Source organism: Nanorana parkeri, unplaced genomic scaffold, assembly GCF_000935625.1.
Source record: "Nanorana parkeri isolate BGI_ZX_2015 unplaced genomic scaffold, ASM93562v1 scaffold2341, whole genome shotgun sequence".
Taxonomy (NCBI): domain Eukaryota; kingdom Metazoa; phylum Chordata; class Amphibia; order Anura; family Dicroglossidae; genus Nanorana; species Nanorana parkeri.
Genome location: NW_017308609.1, coordinates 20,645 through 38,653, shown reverse-complemented (window position 1 = coordinate 38,653; position 18,009 = coordinate 20,645). Strand labels below are relative to the sequence as shown.

Here is an 18,009-nt window from a genome sequence, read left to right as displayed (position 1 = left end):
GATAGCAAGGAGAGACAGCCGGGATAGAGAGAGGAGAGACAGCCAGGAGAGAGAGGAGAGACAGCCAGAGGAGAGACAGCCAGGAGAGAGAGAGAGGAGAAACAGCCAGGAGAGAGAGGAGAGCCGGCCAGGAGAAAGAGGAGAGACGGCCAGGAGAGAGAGAGAGGAGAGTCCGCCAGTATAGAGAGAGGAGAGACAGCCAGGAGAGAGAGAGAGGAGAGAAAGCCAGGAGAGAGAGCCAGGGGAAAGAGGAGAGACAGCCAGGGGAGAGAGAGGAGAGACAGCCAGGAGAGAGAGAGGAGAGACAGCCAGGAGAGAGAGAGGAGAGACAGCCAGGGGAGAGAGGAGAGACGGCCAGGAGGGAGGAGAGACGGCCAGGAGAGAGGAGAGACAGCCAGGAGAGAGAGAGGAGAGACAGCCAGGAGAGAGAGAGGAGAGACAGCCAGGAGAGAGAGGAAATACAGCAAGGAGAGAGGGAGGAGAGACAGTTAAGAGAGAGAGAGAGGAGAGACAGTTAAGAGAGAGACAGCCAGGAGAGAGAGGAGAGACAGCCAGGGGAGAGAGAGGAGAGACAGCCAGGAGAGAGAGAGGAGAGACAGCCAGGAGAGAGAAAGGAGAGACAGCCAGGCGAGAGAGAGGAGAGACAGCCAGGAGAGAGAAAGGAGAGACAGCCAGGCGAGAGAGAGGAGAGACAGCCAGGAGAGAGAAAGGAGAGACAGCCAGGCGAGAGAGAGGAGAGACAGCCAGGAGAGAGAAAGGAGAGACAGCCAGGCGAGAGAGAGGAGAGACAGCCAGGAGAGAGAAAGGAGAGACAGCCAGGCGAGAGAGAGGAGAGACAGCCAGGAGAGAGAAAGGAGAGACAGCCAGGCGAGAGAGAGGAGAGACAGCCAGGAGAGAGAAAGGAGAGACAGCCAGGCGAGAGAGAGGAGAGACAGCCAGGAGAGAGAAAGGAGAGACAGCCAGGCGAGAGAGAGGAGAGACAGCCAGGAGAGAGAAAGGAGAGACAGCCAGGCGAGAGAGAGGAGAGACAGCCAGGAGAGAGAAAGGAGAGACAGCCAGGCGAGAGAGAGGAGAGACAGCCAGGAGAGAGAAAGGAGAGACAGCCAGGCGAGAGAGAGGAGAGACAGCCAGGAGAGAGAAAGGAGAGACAGCCAGGCGAGAGAGAGGAGAGACAGCCAGGAGAGAGAAAGGAGAGACAGCCAGGCGAGAGAGAGGAGAGACAGCCAGGAGAGAGAAAGGAGAGACAGCCAGGCGAGAGAGAGGAGAGACAGCCAGGAGAGAGAAAGGAGAGACAGCCAGGCGAGAGAGAGGAGAGACAGCCAGGAGAGAGAAAGGAGAGACAGCCAGGCGAGAGAGAGGAGAGACAGCCAGGAGAGAGAAAGGAGAGACAGCCAGGCGAGAGAGAGGAGAGACAGCCAGGAGAGAGAAAGGAGAGACAGCCAGGCGAGAGAGAGGAGAGACAGCCAGGAGAGAGAAAGGAGAGACAGCCAGGCGAGAGAGAGGAGAGACAGCCAGGAGAGAGAAAGGAGAGACAGCCAGGCGAGAGAGAGGAGAGACAGCCAGGAGAGAGAAAGGAGAGACAGCCAGGCGAGAGAGAGGAGAGACAGCCAGGAGAGAGAAAGGAGAGACAGCCAGGCGAGAGAGAGGAGAGACAGCCAGGAGAGAGAAAGGAGAGACAGCCAGGCGAGAGAGAGGAGAGACAGCCAGGAGAGAGAAAGGAGAGACAGCCAGGCGAGAGAGAGGAGAGACAGCCAGGAGAGAGAAAGGAGAGACAGCCAGGCGAGAGAGAGGAGAGACAGCCAGGAGAGAGAAAGGAGAGACAGCCAGGCGAGAGAGAGGAGAGACAGCCAGGAGAGAGAAAGGAGAGACAGCCAGGCGAGAGAGAGGAGAGACAGCCAGGAGAGAGGGAGGAGAGACAGCCTAGAGAGAGGAGAGACAGCCTAGAGAGAGGAGAGACAGCCAGGAGAGAGAAAGGAGAGACAGCCAGGAGAGAGAGAGGAGAGACAGCCTAGAGAGAGGAGAGACAGCCTAGAGAGAGGAGAGACAGCCAGGAGAGAGAAAGGAGAGACAGCCAGGAGAGAGAGAGGAGGGACAGCCAGGAGAGAGAAGAGAGACAGCCAGGAGAGTGTGTTCTTCAAAACGAGTCTGCACCCTGTACTTCAGACACCTCCTTGCTCCCTAGTTCTAGTGTCCCTCAGTGTCCCATAGCTCCTCTAAGCTCTCAAGTTGGAAGAAGAGGCCCCGGTGCCTGCACCTGTCCTGGTGGCATCTTGTGTCCGAGTTTCAGCTGGCCGGACACCCAGACGCAGCACATACCATATGAGGGGATGTACTCCATTGTGCAAAAGCATACATAGCCGTCCTTAGCAATATTCCTTGAGTCCCCCTCATGATGTCCCTGGAAATTCCTCATCAACATGAAACTGCAAATCTATCCTCAGATAAGACCATTGCCTGAGGAGAAAGTCTGACAATGTCTTCATACAAAATGGCGTCTGATCATGTGATTTCAGTAGGGACCATCGGTTTTCCCTTCACAAGGAGTGGGAGTGTCTAGGAGGACATCGGGATCTCTACAAAGACGTGGTGATGGAGAATGCCCCGCCCCTCACATCACCGGGTAAGAGGAGAGAGCAGTACGGAGGCTCCGCCTACATCCCCCATCATCTGATACACACATCGAAACAATGTATTCAGTCAGTGTGTGTGTTTCCTACAGATGGATCCAGTAAGAGGAACCCACCAGAGAGATGTCCCCGCCCCCTGTATTCCCGGGACCCCACCCAGGAAGGTCTCACCACCCCCACCAAAGAGATGTCCCCGCCCCCTGTATTCCCGGGACCCCACCCAGGAAGGTCTCACCACCCCCACCAAAGAGATGTCCCCGCCCCCTGTATTCCCGGGACCCCACCCAGGAAGGTCTCACCACCCCCACCAAAGAGATGTCCCCGCCCCCTGTATTCCCGGGACCCCACCCAGGAAGGTCTCACCACCCCCACCAAAGAGATGTCCCCGCCCCCTGTATTCCCGGGACCCCACCCAGGAAGGTCTCACCACCCCCACCAAAGAGATGTCCCCGCCCCCTGTATTCCCGGGACCCCACCCAGGAAGGTCTCACCACCCCCACCAAAGAGATGTCCCCGCCCCCTGTATTCCCGGGACTCCACCCAGGAACATCTCACCATCCCCCACCATGATCAGGTAGATTATGGACAATCACTGGTATGATTTATATACAAGCGTGTTTCTTACAATTAATGTTTTATTATATATTCAGAGTGGAAACCTCGGGGATGATAATAATGATGTCAAAGAAGAGGATGAGGAGTACGGTGTGATGGAGGAGTTTTCTGAAGGACACATGGACTTTAAGATGGAGACACCTAACAGGAACCCACCAGAGAGATGTCCTCGTCCTCTGTATTCCTGGGACCCCACCCAGGAAGATTTCACCGTCCCCCACCATGATCAGGTGGGTGGAGTTGAGGGGCGGGAACATAAAGTGATGGAACGCTCTGACATGTGGAGATGACGTGTGGACTCTACAAGATGAGATCTTCTATGTGATGTCACATCATAAATACTTCTATGTCACAGATGAGACTTTCTGCCGTTCTGTTGGTTTAGGGTGAAGATCTGATGAAGATGAAAGTTGAGGGTGAAGTAGAAGAGACGTATGTGAGGGATGATCAGCGATATACGGAGGAGGCCGGGATGATGAGGACAGCCAGAGAGGAGGACACGCCTACACAGATCAGCACAGGTGGGTCATAATATATTCTTTTGGTTGAGGTGAACCAACCCGCTCATGTCCACCAATAATCGGGTTAATATTTGGGTTCCCCCATCCTCACTCTCTGACCTCTGGCGGGGCTCAGCTCCACTCTTATTACTAAATGACTGATGGGGGAAATAAGGAAGTGTAGGACATCCCATGTGGGGAAGATGACAGACTAAGGTGGGTGAATGTAGAAGTCATCTGGTCGGAGGTCAGCAGGAACCATCTACAAGATCTGATCCTCCTCACCAAAGCTGACTGATGTGGGCGGAGTCCTGGGTGAGGTGAACCAACCCGCTCATGTCCTCCAATAATCTCTTTCTCTTTGTAGTCCATGAACCGGACGTCGGGAAGATTTCAGAGGAACATCTGTCGTTGCCTCCAGAAGATGAGGACATCACGCAGTATAGTCCAGGAGAAGACCACAATGTCCATCAGGTTCCCCGCAGTGTGGATGGACCATCATATTCCTCTTATCCTGAGGAACCTCAGACTGGGAGGGATGATGCCGTCCCTCCAACCATTGTAGTCCATGAAGGATCTCACAGAGGTCACAAGTCATATTCCTGCCCTGAGTGTGGAAAATGTTTTCTTTATAAATCACTACTAGGCAGGCATCGCAGATCTCACACCGGGGAGAAGCCATATTCTTATCCTGAATGCGGGAAATGTTCCTGCTCGGAGTGTGGGACAAGTTTCACACAGAACATAGATATTGTTGCACATCAAAGATATCACGTTGGGGAGAAGTTGTATTCCTGCACTGAGTGCGGGAAAAGTTTTGTTTGTCAAAGATATCTTAATGAACATCAAAGGTCTCACACAGGGCAGAAGTCGTATGCCTGTCCGGAGGGCGGAAAATGCTTTGTCACAAAATCAATTTTAGATATACACAAAAGATCTCACAGGGACAAAAAAATGTTTTCCTGCTCTGGGTGTGGGAAACGGTTTTCACAGAAGTCCCATCTTTCCACTCATTGGAGATCTCACACAGAGGAGAAGCCTTATGCATGTTCTGAGTTTGGGAAAACTTTTGTTAGTCAACCTCATACTAAGCATCAGGGGTGTCATACAGGGGAGAAGCCATATACCTGTACAGAGTGTGGGAAAAGTTTCACATTAAAATTTTCATTAGTCAGACATCAAACCTCTCACAGAGGGGAGAGAAGCCGTATTCCTGCACTGATTGCGGGAAATGTTTTGTTTCACAACAACTTCTTACTGTACATCAGAGATCCCACACAGGGGAGCAACCATATTCTTGCACTTAGTGTGGGAAATGTTTTTCTAATAAGTCCAACCTTTCCAAACATCACAGATTGCACACAGGTGAGAAGCCATATTTCTGCACTGAGTGTGGGAAAAGTTTTTCACAGAATTCAGATCTTGTTATGCACCAGAGATTTCACATAGGGGATAAACCATATTCGTGCTCTGAGTGCGGGAAATGTTTTACACAGAAATCAGATCTTGTTATACATCAAAGGTCTCACACAGGAGAGCGGCCGTTTTCCTGTGATGAGTGCGGGAAAAGTTTTTCAAAGGTAAGCTATCTTTACTCTCATCAGAGGTCTCACACGGGTGAGAAACCATATTCCTGCCCTGAGTGTGGGGAAAGTTTTTCAGTTAGGAGCACTCTTTCCAGACATGAGAGATTGCACACGGGTGAAAAACCATTTTCCTGCCCGGAGTGTGGAAAACGTTTTACACGGAAATCAGAACTTGTTATACATCAGAGATTTCACACGGGGGAGAGGCCGTATTCCTGCCTTGAGTGCGGGAAAGGATTTTCAAAGAAGTCCCATCTCAACACACATCAGAGAACTCACAGAACACTGGAGGTGTCTTAGTGCCTGGAGTGCGGGAAAAGACTTCTGACTCATCAAAATTCAGCAATAGGAGAAAGCACATGTGGCTTAGATCTCCCCTGATCTTTAAAAGGAAATCAGAGTTGACTGAAGACTTGAAAATTGTGTCTGGCTGGGAGAGAGGGGGAGGGGGTGTCACTGCTGGTTGAGTCCATCTAGCAGTGTAGTCTGATCTCCCTTCCAAGGAAGACACTATGGTGAGGGAGGAGCTAGGTTTTGCTTGTGGATGAAGAGACGGGAGATCTATTCCTTCTATTTCGTTTTCTGTTGTTAAATATTTTTCTTTTTGGATCTATTCTTGTGTTTTTGTTTTGTACTTAAATTTCGAAAGGGGGGATGAGGGGGGTCTGTAGTATACTCAAATGATATGTTGATCAGCTCATAGAGCCATATATCATTCCCCCCAAGATTCCTCCATCACAATCTCCAACCAGAAGACCATCAGATGACCTCTCGCATAGAGGAACCCCCCTCCATTTTTTCTATGGGCCTTGTCCCTCTATATCATCCCTCTGACGTCATCCATTCAGCTCTCTAGAGAGTCCACCACTGAAGATATGGAAGGGTCATACTGAGCAGGATGTGTTGATGCTCCTGGATGGAGGAGAAGATACGGAAGGGTCATATTCAGCAGAACGTGTTGATGTTCCTGGATGGAGGAGAAGATAAGGAAGGGTCATACTGAGGAGAACGTGTTGATGTTCCTGGATGGAGGAGAAGATAAGGAAGGGTCATACTGAGGAGAACGTGTTGATGTTCCTGGATGGAGGAGAAGATAAGGAAGGGTCATACTGAGGAGAACGTGTTGATGTTCCTGGATGGAGGAGAAGATAAGGAAGGGTCATACTGAGGAGAACGTGTTGATGTTCCTGGATGGAGGAGAAGATAAGGAAGGGTCATACTGAGGAGAACGTGTTGATGTTCCTGGATGGAGGAGAAGATAAGGAAGGGTCATACTGAGGAGAACGTGTTGATGTTCCTGGATGGAGGAGAAGATAAGGAAGGGTCATACTGAGGAGAACGTGTTGATGTTCCTGGATGGAGGAGAAGATAAGGAAGGGTCATACTGAGGAGAACGTGTTGATGTTCCTGGATGGAGGAGAAGATAAGGAAGGGTCATACTGAGGAGAACGTGTTGATGTTCCTGGATGGAGGAGAAGATAAGGAAGGGTCATACTGAGGAGAACGTGTTGATGTTCCTGGATGGAGGAGAAGATAAGGAAGGGTCATACTGAGGAGAACGTGTTGATGTTCCTGGATGGAGGAGAAGATAAGGAAGGGTCATACTGAGGAGAACGTGTTGATGTTCCTGGATGGAGGAGAAGATAAGGAAGGGTCATACTGAGGAGAACGTGTTGATGTTCCTGGATGGAGGAGAAGATAAGGAAGGGTCATACTGAGGAGAACGTGTTGATGTTCCTGGATGGAGGAGAAGATAAGGAAGGGTCATACTGAGGAGAACGTGTTGATGTTCCTGGATGGAGGAGAAGATAAGGAAGGGTCATACTGAGGAGAACGTGTTGATGTTCCTGGATGGAGGAGAAGATAAGGAAGGGTCATACTGAGGAGAACGTGTTGATGTTCCTGGATGGAGGAGAAGATAAGGAAGGGTCATACTGAGGAGAACGTGTTGATGTTCCTGGATGGAGGAGAAGATAAGGAAGGGTCATACTGAGGAGAACGTGTTGATGTTCCTGGATGGAGGAGAAGATAAGGAAGGGTCATACTGAGGAGAACGTGTTGATGTTCCTGGATGGAGGAGAAGATAAGGAAGGGTCATACTGAGGAGAACGTGTTGATGTTCCTGGATGGAGGAGAAGATAAGGAAGGGTCATACTGAGGAGAACGTGTTGATGTTCCTGGATGGAGGAGAAGATAAGGAAGGGTCATACTGAGGAGAACGTGTTGATGTTCCTGGATGGAGGAGAAGATAAGGAAGGGTCATACTGAGGAGAACGTGTTGATGTTCCTGGATGGAGGAGAAGATAAGGAAGGGTCATACTGAGGAGAACGTGTTGATGTTCCTGGATGGAGGAGAAGATAAGGAAGGGTCATACTGAGGAGAACGTGTTGATGTTCCTGGATGGAGGAGAAGATAAGGAAGGGTCATACTGAGGAGAACGTGTTGATGTTCCTGGATGGAGGAGAAGATAAGGAAGGGTCATACTGAGGAGAACGTGTTGATGTTCCTGGATGGAGGAGAAGATAAGGAAGGGTCATACTGAGGAGAACGTGTTGATGTTCCTGGATGGAGGAGAAGATAAGGAAGGGTCATACTGAGGAGAACGTGTTGATGTTCCTGGATGGAGGAGAAGATAAGGAAGGGTCATACTGAGGAGAACGTGTTGATGTTCCTGGATGGAGGAGAAGATAAGGAAGGGTCATACTGAGGAGAACGTGTTGATGTTCCTGGATGGAGGAGAAGATAAGGAAGGGTCATACTGAGGAGAACGTGTTGATGTTCCTGGATGGAGGAGAAGATAAGGAAGGGTCATACTGAGGAGAACGTGTTGATGTTCCTGGATGGAGGAGAAGATAAGGAAGGGTCATACTGAGGAGAACGTGTTGATGTTCCTGGATGGAGGAGAAGATAAGGAAGGGTCATACTGAGGAGAACGTGTTGATGTTCCTGGATGGAGGAGAAGATAAGGAAGGGTCATACTGAGGAGAACGTGTTGATGTTCCTGGATGGAGGAGAAGATAAGGAAGGGTCATACTGAGGAGAACGTGTTGATGTTCCTGGATGGAGGAGAAGATAAGGAAGGGTCATACTGAGGAGAACGTGTTGATGTTCCTGGATGGAGGAGAAGATAAGGAAGGGTCATACTGAGGAGAACGTGTTGATGTTCCTGGATGGAGGAGAAGATAAGGAAGGGTCATACTGAGGAGAACGTGTTGATGTTCCTGGATGGAGGAGAAGATAAGGAAGGGTCATACTGAGGAGAACGTGTTGATGTTCCTGGATGGAGGAGAAGATAAGGAAGGGTCATACTGAGGAGAACGTGTTGATGTTCCTGGATGGAGGAGAAGATAAGGAAGGGTCATACTGAGGAGAACGTGTTGATGTTCCTGGATGGAGGAGAAGATAAGGAAGGGTCATACTGAGGAGAACGTGTTGATGTTCCTGGATGGAGGAGAAGATAAGGAAGGGTCATACTGAGGAGAACGTGTTGATGTTCCTGGATGGAGGAGAAGATAAGGAAGGGTCATACTGAGGAGAACGTGTTGATGTTCCTGGATGGAGGAGAAGATAAGGAAGGGTCATACTGAGGAGAACGTGTTGATGTTCCTGGATGGAGGAGAAGATAAGGAAGGGTCATACTGAGGAGAACGTGTTGATGTTCCTGGATGGAGGAGAAGATAAGGAAGGGTCATACTGAGGAGAACGTGTTGATGTTCCTGGATGGAGGAGAAGATAAGGAAGGGTCATACTGAGGAGAACGTGTTGATGTTCCTGGATGGAGGAGAAGATAAGGAAGGGTCATACTGAGGAGAACGTGTTGATGTTCCTGGATGGAGGAGAAGATAAGGAAGGGTCATACTGAGGAGAACGTGTTGATGTTCCTGGATGGAGGAGAAGATAAGGAAGGGTCATACTGAGGAGAACGTGTTGATGTTCCTGGATGGAGGAGAAGATAAGGAAGGGTCATACTGAGGAGAACGTGTTGATGTTCCTGGATGGAGGAGAAGATAAGGAAGGGTCATACTGAGGAGAACGTGTTGATGTTCCTGGATGGAGGAGAAGATAAGGAAGGGTCATACTGAGGAGAACGTGTTGATGTTCCTGGATGGAGGAGAAGATAGAAGGGTCATACTGAGCAGAACGTGTTGATGACCCTGGATGGAGGTGATGATATGGAAGGGTCATACTGAGCAGAACGTGTTGATGTTCCTGGATGGAGGAGAAGATAAGGAAGGGTCATACTGAGGAGAACGTGTTGATGTTCCTGGATGGAGGAGAAGATGTGGAAGGGTCATACTGAGCAGAACGTGTTGATGTTCCTTGATGGAGGTGAAGATATGGAAGGGTCGTACTAAGCAGAACGTGTTGATGTTCCTGGATGGAGGTGAAGATATGGAAGGGTCATACTGAGGAGAATGTGTTGATGTTCCTGGATGGAGGACAAGATATGGAAGGGTCATACTGAGCAGAATGTGTTGGTGTTCCTGGATGGAGGAGAAGATATGGCAGGGTCATACTGAGCAGAACGTGTTGATGTTCCTGGATGGAGGAGAAGATATGGAAGGGTCATACTGAGCAGAACGTGTTGATGTTCCTGGATGGAGGAGAAGATATGGAAGGGTCATACTGAGCAGAACGTGTTGGTGTTCCTGGATGGAGGAGAAGATATGGCAGGGTCATACTGAGCAGAACGTGTTGATGTTCCTGGATGGAGGAGAAGATATGGAAGGGTCATACTGAGCAGAACGTGTTGGTGTTCCTGGATGGAGGAGAAGATATGGCAGGGTCATACTGAGCAGAACGTGTTGATGTTCCTGGATGGAGGAGAAGATATGGAAGGGTCATACTGAGCAGAACGTGTTGGTGTTCCTGGATGGAGGAGAAGATATGGCAGGGTCATACTGAGCAGAACGTGTTGATGTTCCTGGATGGAGGAGAAGATATGGAAGGGTCATACTGAGCAGAACGTGTTGGTGTTCCTGGATGGAGGAGAAGATATGGCAGGGTCATACTGAGCAGAACGTGTTGATGTTCCTGGATGGAGGAGAAGATATGGAAGGGTCATACTGAGCAGAACGTGTTGGTGTTCCTGGATGGAGGAGAAGATATGGCAGGGTCATACTGAGCAGAACGTGTTGATGTTCCTGGATGGAGGAGAAGATATGGAAGGGTCATACTGAGCAGAACGTGTTGGTGTTCCTGGATGGAGGAGAAGATATGGCAGGGTCATACTGAGCAGAACGTGTTGATGTTCCTGGATGGAGGAGAAGATATGGAAGGGTCATACTGAGCAGAACGTGTTGGTGTTCCTGGATGGAGGAGAAGATATGGCAGGGTCATACTGAGCAGAACGTGTTGATGTTCCTGGATGGAGGAGAAGATATGGAAGGGTCATACTGAGCAGAACGTGTTGGTGTTCCTGGATGGAGGAGAAGATATGGCAGGGTCATACTGAGCAGAACGTGTTGATGTTCCTGGATGGAGGAGAAGATATGGAAGGGTCATACTGAGCAGAACGTGTTGGTGTTCCTGGATGGAGGAGAAGATATGGCAGGGTCATACTGAGCAGAACGTGTTGATGTTCCTGGATGGAGGAGAAGATATGGAAGGGTCATACTGAGCAGAACGTGTTGGTGTTCCTGGATGGAGGAGAAGATATGGCAGGGTCATACTGAGCAGAACGTGTTGATGTTCCTGGATGGAGGAGAAGATATGGAAGGGTCATACTGAGCAGAACGTGTTGGTGTTCCTGGATGGAGGAGAAGATATGGCAGGGTCATACTGAGCAGAACGTGTTGATGTTCCTGGATGGAGGAGAAGATATGGAAGGGTCATACTGAGCAGAACGTGTTGGTGTTCCTGGATGGAGGAGAAGATATGGCAGGGTCATACTGAGCAGAACGTGTTGATGTTCCTGGATGGAGGAGAAGATATGGAAGGGTCATACTGAGCAGAACGTGTTGGTGTTCCTGGATGGAGGAGAAGATATGGCAGGGTCATACTGAGCAGAACGTGTTGATGTTCCTGGATGGAGGAGAAGATATGGAAGGGTCATACTGAGCAGAACGTGTTGGTGTTCCTGGATGGAGGAGAAGATATGGCAGGGTCATACTGAGCAGAACGTGTTGATGTTCCTGGATGGAGGAGAAGATATGGAAGGGTCATACTGAGCAGAACGTGTTGGTGTTCCTGGATGGAGGAGAAGATATGGCAGGGTCATACTGAGCAGAACGTGTTGATGTTCCTGGATGGAGGAGAAGATATGGAAGGGTCATACTGAGCAGAACGTGTTGGTGTTCCTGGATGGAGGAGAAGATATGGCAGGGTCATACTGAGCAGAACGTGTTGATGTTCCTGGATGGAGGAGAAGATATGGAAGGGTCATACTGAGCAGAACGTGTTGGTGTTCCTGGATGGAGGAGAAGATATGGCAGGGTCATACTGAGCAGAACGTGTTGATGTTCCTGGATGGAGGAGAAGATATGGAAGGGTCATACTGAGCAGAACGTGTTGGTGTTCCTGGATGGAGGAGAAGATATGGCAGGGTCATACTGAGCAGAACGTGTTGATGTTCCTGGATGGAGGAGAAGATATGGAAGGGTCATACTGAGCAGAACGTGTTGGTGTTCCTGGATGGAGGAGAAGATATGGCAGGGTCATACTGAGCAGAACGTGTTGATGTTCCTGGATGTAGGAGAAGATATGGAAGGGTCATACTGATGAGAACGTGTTCATGTTCCTGGATGGGGGAGAAGATATGGAAGGGTCATACTGAGCAGAACGTGTGAGCAGAGTTAGGTACCATCACGTCAAAGGTTTATAAGCCGACTCTTGAATCCTAGTACTTATGGATCTTGTGTGTGCGTCCTTGAGGTCCAGTGATGAAGCTGGGCCTAAAAAGGAGTAATACATGGGCAAGTCCACCAGACGTGAAGGATAGAACCTACGCCCTGGTGACATCTCCAGCACATAATAGAAGAACCGAGGTAGGTCTTGTGTAGCTTAGCAGGAGTCAGGCACCATCACGTCAAAGGCTCATAAGCCGACTCTTGAATCCTAGTACCCAATGACACGTGTGCGTATCAATGTGCAGATACATTCCCATTGGTCATCCGAAAAATGACAGTTGAGGTCACTCTCCCAATTAATTCAAAAATGAGTTGGAGAAGATCCAAGAGCGAGTGAGGGATTGACTATATCATGGAAATCGTATGAGATATTGGCAACGTCCGAGCGTATAAATGTTCAAAGGACTTAAGTTCTAGAAAAAAACGTTCCTTACCATGGGTGGTGGAGAAGAACATTTTGAATTTGAAAAGAGGACCAAAGCAGAAGAGACCTTTCTGCACCAAATGGGTCACCAGTGGAACGGGACCAAGCCCTAACAACAGGCCTAGAGGGGATGAGCACCAACCAAACCAAAATTTGGAGGACAATCCTGGAGGACAATTGGGGTTCTTCTATATCAGCGTCAGGGAACTAATAGGTGCGCTCTCTCTCTCTCTCTCTACGCTCCCAGTCCATCACACTCTCCATGAGGACTTCTTATATTTTAAATGGCTCCTTCCGAGTAGCAAAAGTGCGAGGCAAAGAACTTTAGGAATTGTGCAGCGAATGTGTCGTACGCCGGGGTATTCGCCATCATACGCTGGGTTATTACCGCACACCGAATAATAGTAGAGTGCACCTTCTACCGCCAGAGAACAGAGGTCAGTGAATGTCCAACACAGAACATTCACACAAGGACGAGATCACACTACGAGAAGTTTCTCGGGGCTGCAGTTCCTCTGAGCTCCACTATGTGGTGATCTCACCTATACCCAGACAGGAAGTCTCTATGGAAAACAGACCGGAAGTGATGTCACCTATAAATATGAAGTGAGTTGGGAAGAAGTAGAGAGGAGACATTGTTGGAATTGGCAGCAGAGGAGGTAATAAGATATTATATTGTATATACACCAAGTAACCCCTCCCCCCCCGTCATGTCCGTCCTCCATAGTCACTGTGACGTCTTTTATCTCCAGCAGATTCTTCTACACCCATATATAGCGTCTTCTTTAGCTCCTCCTACATCCTGACCTCCATGTCACCTCCTGACCTCCTCATCCTATTATTGTACAACCAACACAATCCGGATCATTCTCTGATATCCATGTTATCTGTCTACAGGGAGACCTTCATAGAGGACTGCACCAATGATGGAGGAGGACCGGAGTCACATGACCGAGAGGATACTAAACCTCACCCTGGAGATCATCTACCTGCTGACCGGAGAGGTGAGGAGGATTCTGGGAGGTCACATGACCTGACCGGAGAGGTGAGGAGGATTCTGGAAGGTCACATGACCTGACCAGAGGGGTGAGGAGGATTCTGGGATTCTAACATGATGTTCCTATTGGTTTCTCCATCCAGAGGTTTCCTCTTCTGAAGTCTGGTGATCATGTGACATTCCACCCAGGAAGATCTCACCCTCCCCCACCATGAGAGATGTCCCCGCCCCCTGTATTCCCGGGACTCCACCCAGGAAGATCTCACCCTCCCTCACCATGAGAGAGGTCCCCGCCCTCTATATTCCCGGGATCCCACCCAGGAAGATCTCACCGTCCCCCACCATGATCAGGTAGGTGATGGACAATCACTGGTGGTATCTCTGGGATCTGATCTTTATCTTCATTGTTACAATTTTTTTTTTTTACATTCAGAGTGATTCTAAAGTTGTTGTTAAAAAAGAGATAAAAGAGGAGGATGAGGAGTACGGGGTGATGGAGGAGTCGGAGTTTCCAAAAGTACACAAAGAGCTATACCAGGAGAACATGGAGGAGTCATCCAGCTACAGGAACCCACCAGAGAGATGTCCCCGCCCCCTGTATTCCCGGGACCCCACCCAGGAACATCTCACCATCCCCCACCATGATCAGGAGGACACACCTACAGAGACCAGCACAGGTGGGTCATATGCAGGACATCCTCATGTCCCGTGTCTCATCCCTATAGAGACCCGGCAACCGAGAAATCTCATGTTGATCCTCCAGACAGGCAGAGAATTGTCTTCTGTATCGAGTGTTCTCGGGCTGCCTGTGCATGTTGGTGCCGGGGGCGTCATCACCTCGGGTTGTAGTCCCCTCCTGAGAGCGCGTGTGAAGGGGTGGCTATGGTGGGGCCGCATAGAGCCATGAAAGCCAAGGAGCCACCCGGGAAGTAGAGTCAGCGATCAGGGAAACGGGTGACACGGGACTGAGGAGCTCCAGCCTGGTGATGGTCACTTCCTTGCACTTTGTTTCCCGTCCGGCACATTAGATCTTCATTGATAAATGTCCGCCGGTACTGAGAGAGATACGGGGGGACACCATGGCTGGACCTCCTTCTGGTAATTGTATTTGTCAGGCCGAGTCCCTGGATGGAGGACTTTGACTCCCCACACCTTGAACAAGCCTGCAAAGTTTGGAGGGGGAGGGGTAAGTGGGGATTTTGAAGTACTTTGTAACCAATAACAGGAAGTGACGGGGAATGAGGAATCAAAGAGCCAACGATGGTCTTCAGGATCAGTCCAGTCTTCATCTTGGTTGGGTTCCCCCATCCTCACTCTCTGACCTCTGGTGCGGCTCAGCTCCACTCTTATTACTAAATGATTGATGGGGAAATAAGGAAGTGTAGGACATCCCATGTTGGGAAGATGACAGACTAAGGTGGGTGAATGTAGAAGTCATCTGGTCAGAGGTCAGGAGGAACCATCTACCAGATCTGATCCTCCTCACCATAGCTGACTGATGTGGGCGGAGTCCTGATTTAGGTGAACCAATCCGCTCATGTCCTCCAATAATCTCTTTCTATTTGTAGTCCATGGACGGGACGTCGGGAAGATCTCAGAGGAACGTCTCACGTTGTCTCCAGAAGATGAGGACATCACACACTATAGTCCAGGAGAAGACCATAATGTCCATCAGGTGCCCCACATTGCGGATGGACCATCGCACTCCTCTTATCCTGAGGATCCTCATACTGGGAGGGACGGGGCCGTCTTTCCAACAGATAAGCGGTTTCCCTGTCTCAAGTGCGGGAAATGTTTTTCACAGATGTCCCATCTTTCCATTCATCAGAGATCATACACGGAGAAGCCGTATTCCTGTCCTGAGTGTGGAAAACGTTTTCTTAAAAAATCAGATTTAAATAGGCACCAAATATCTCACTGGGACATAAAGCCTTTTTCATGCTTGGAGTGTGGGAAGTGTTTTTCACAGAAGTCCGATCTTTCCATACATCAGAGATCTCACACAGGGTCGAAGCCGTATTCCTGCACCGAGTGTGGGAAAAGTTTTTCACATCGTCATTGTCTTACTGCACATCAAAGATCTCACACAGGGGAGAAGCCGTATTTTTGTACCGATTGTGGGAAAAGTTTCCGATTGAAATTGGCACTAGTCCGGCATCAAAGATCTCACACGGGGGAGAAGCCGTATTCATGTCCCGAATGCGGGAAATGTTTTTCACAGAAGTGCAATCTTTCCAGACATCGGAGATCTCACACGGGGGAAAAGCCATATTTCTGTCCTGAGTGCGGGAAATGTTTTGTATCAAAAGCAGTGTTAGATAGACACCAAAAAACCCACAGGGGCGAAAAGCCGTATTCGTGCTCCCAGTGCGGGAAAAGTTTTATACAGAAGTCATATCTCGTTATACATCAAAGTGCTCACACCGGGGAGAAGCCGCATTCCTGTCCCGAATGCGGAAAATGTTTTTCACAGAAGTCCAATCTTTTCAGACATCAGAGATCTCACACAGATTAGAAACGGTATTCCTGTCCTGAGTGCGGGAAACGTTTTTTTTTGGCATTAGCAGTCCTCGAGGCGTTTCAGTGCCTGGAGTGTGGGAAAAGTCTGTTATATATATTTTTAGTCTTGTGACGATGAGATTCTTTGTATGTTGATGGATAAAAGTCATGTTCAGATTTGTATCATTAAATCTTCATTCTTTTTTTTTATGAGTCTACAAGTTCGACTCATCATGAAGATTTACATTTTAGTCTCAAACTTGTGTCTTCCTAGTTTGTTTTACAAGCTTGCTCTGGTTCAATGAGAGGACTCTCCCCCAATTATAAATCTCAGTGGTGGGGGGAGGGGCTCTGTATATACTTCAGTTACTCTGGACAAACAAATCTTTTCAACAGTGTTGCCTCCTGAAGAAACTTTAGGTGACCCCTATAGACCCTTCCAAGTGACCCCCATAGACCCCTTCCAAGTGACCTCCATAGACTCCTTCCAAGTGACCTCCATAGACCCTTCCAAGTGACCTCCATAGACCCCTCCATAGACCCCCATAGACCCCTTCCAAGTGACCCCCATAGACCCCTTCCAAGTGACCTCCATAGACCCCTTCAAGTGACCCCCATAGACCCCTTCCAATTGACCTCCATAGACCCCTCCAAGTGACCTCCATAGACTCCTTCCAAGTGACCTCCATAGACTCCTTCCAAGTGACCCCCATAGACTCCTTCCAAGTGACCTCCATAGACTCCTTCCAAGTGACCTCCATAGACCCTTCCAAGTGACCTCCATAGACCCCTCCAAGTGACCCCCATAGACCCTTTCCAAGTGACCTCCATAGACCCCTTCAAGTGACCCCCATAGACCCCTTCCAATTGACCTCCATAGACCCCTCCAAGTGACCTCCATAGACTCCTTCCAAGTGACCTCCATACACTCCTTCCAAGTGACCTCCATAGACTCCTTCCAAGTGACCTCCATAGACTCCTTCCAAGTGACCCCCATAGACTCCTTCCAAGTGACCTCCATAGACTCTTTCCAAGTGACCCCCTTAGACTCCTTCCAAGTGACCCCCATAGACCCCTTCAAGTGACCTCCATAGACCCCTACAATTGACCCCCATAGACCCCTCCAAGTGACCCCCATAGACACCTTCCAAGTGACCTCCATAGACTCCTTCCAAGTGACCTCCATAGACCCTTCCAAGTGACCTCCATAGACCCCTCCAAGTGACCCCCATAGACCCCTCCAAGTGACGTAGACATTCATACGTCTCACACTCTCAGCTTCCATCCATATTCTATATCTCCGACAGTATCGGAGTTCCCTTCCTGAAAAGTGACTACGCTGATGTATAAGAGAATACCGATCCATGAGACACCAAACACACCCCATCCAGAAGACACCTTCTACCTCCTCAGAGGAATAGACATCAGACCTGTATGTGGTATGTAATAAGTCCTCATACTATGAGGGTCTGCAGATTGTGACCTCTTATCATATGGAGACATAGACGTGCCCGGGGTGTTCGGCCTCCTCAGTCTCAGCAATGAACGCATGAAGGTGAGATGAGATCTCCACACCTCCCAATCTCGGTGGTGTCGGCACACAGTCGATCAGAAGGACACCTGGAAGGTTGTGGAGAAGTTCCATCCAATCCCGGGCAGATCTTACCAACAATGGACATCCAGAGAGGTCACATGATCATAATGCCATCCACTCCAGTCATGTACATCGGGAGGAGACGGAGAACAGCTCATCGTCCTCCAAGAGGAGACCAGAAAACTGAACCGCCGAGGAAAGTAGGGACAACATAGAACTACGGGGGCGACGTAGGGACAACATAGAACTACGGGGGGGACGTAGGGACAACATAGAACTACGGGAGGGACGTAGGGACAACATAGAACTACGGGGGGG

The 18,009-nt window shown here is 49.5% G+C and overlaps 1 pseudogene; it reads left to right on the top strand.

Moving 5' to 3' along the window:
- Window positions 1-16,113, top strand: part of LOC108801449 — a 21,161-nt pseudogene extending 5,048 nt beyond the window's left edge.
- Window positions 16,114-18,009: the final 1,896 nt, after the last annotated feature.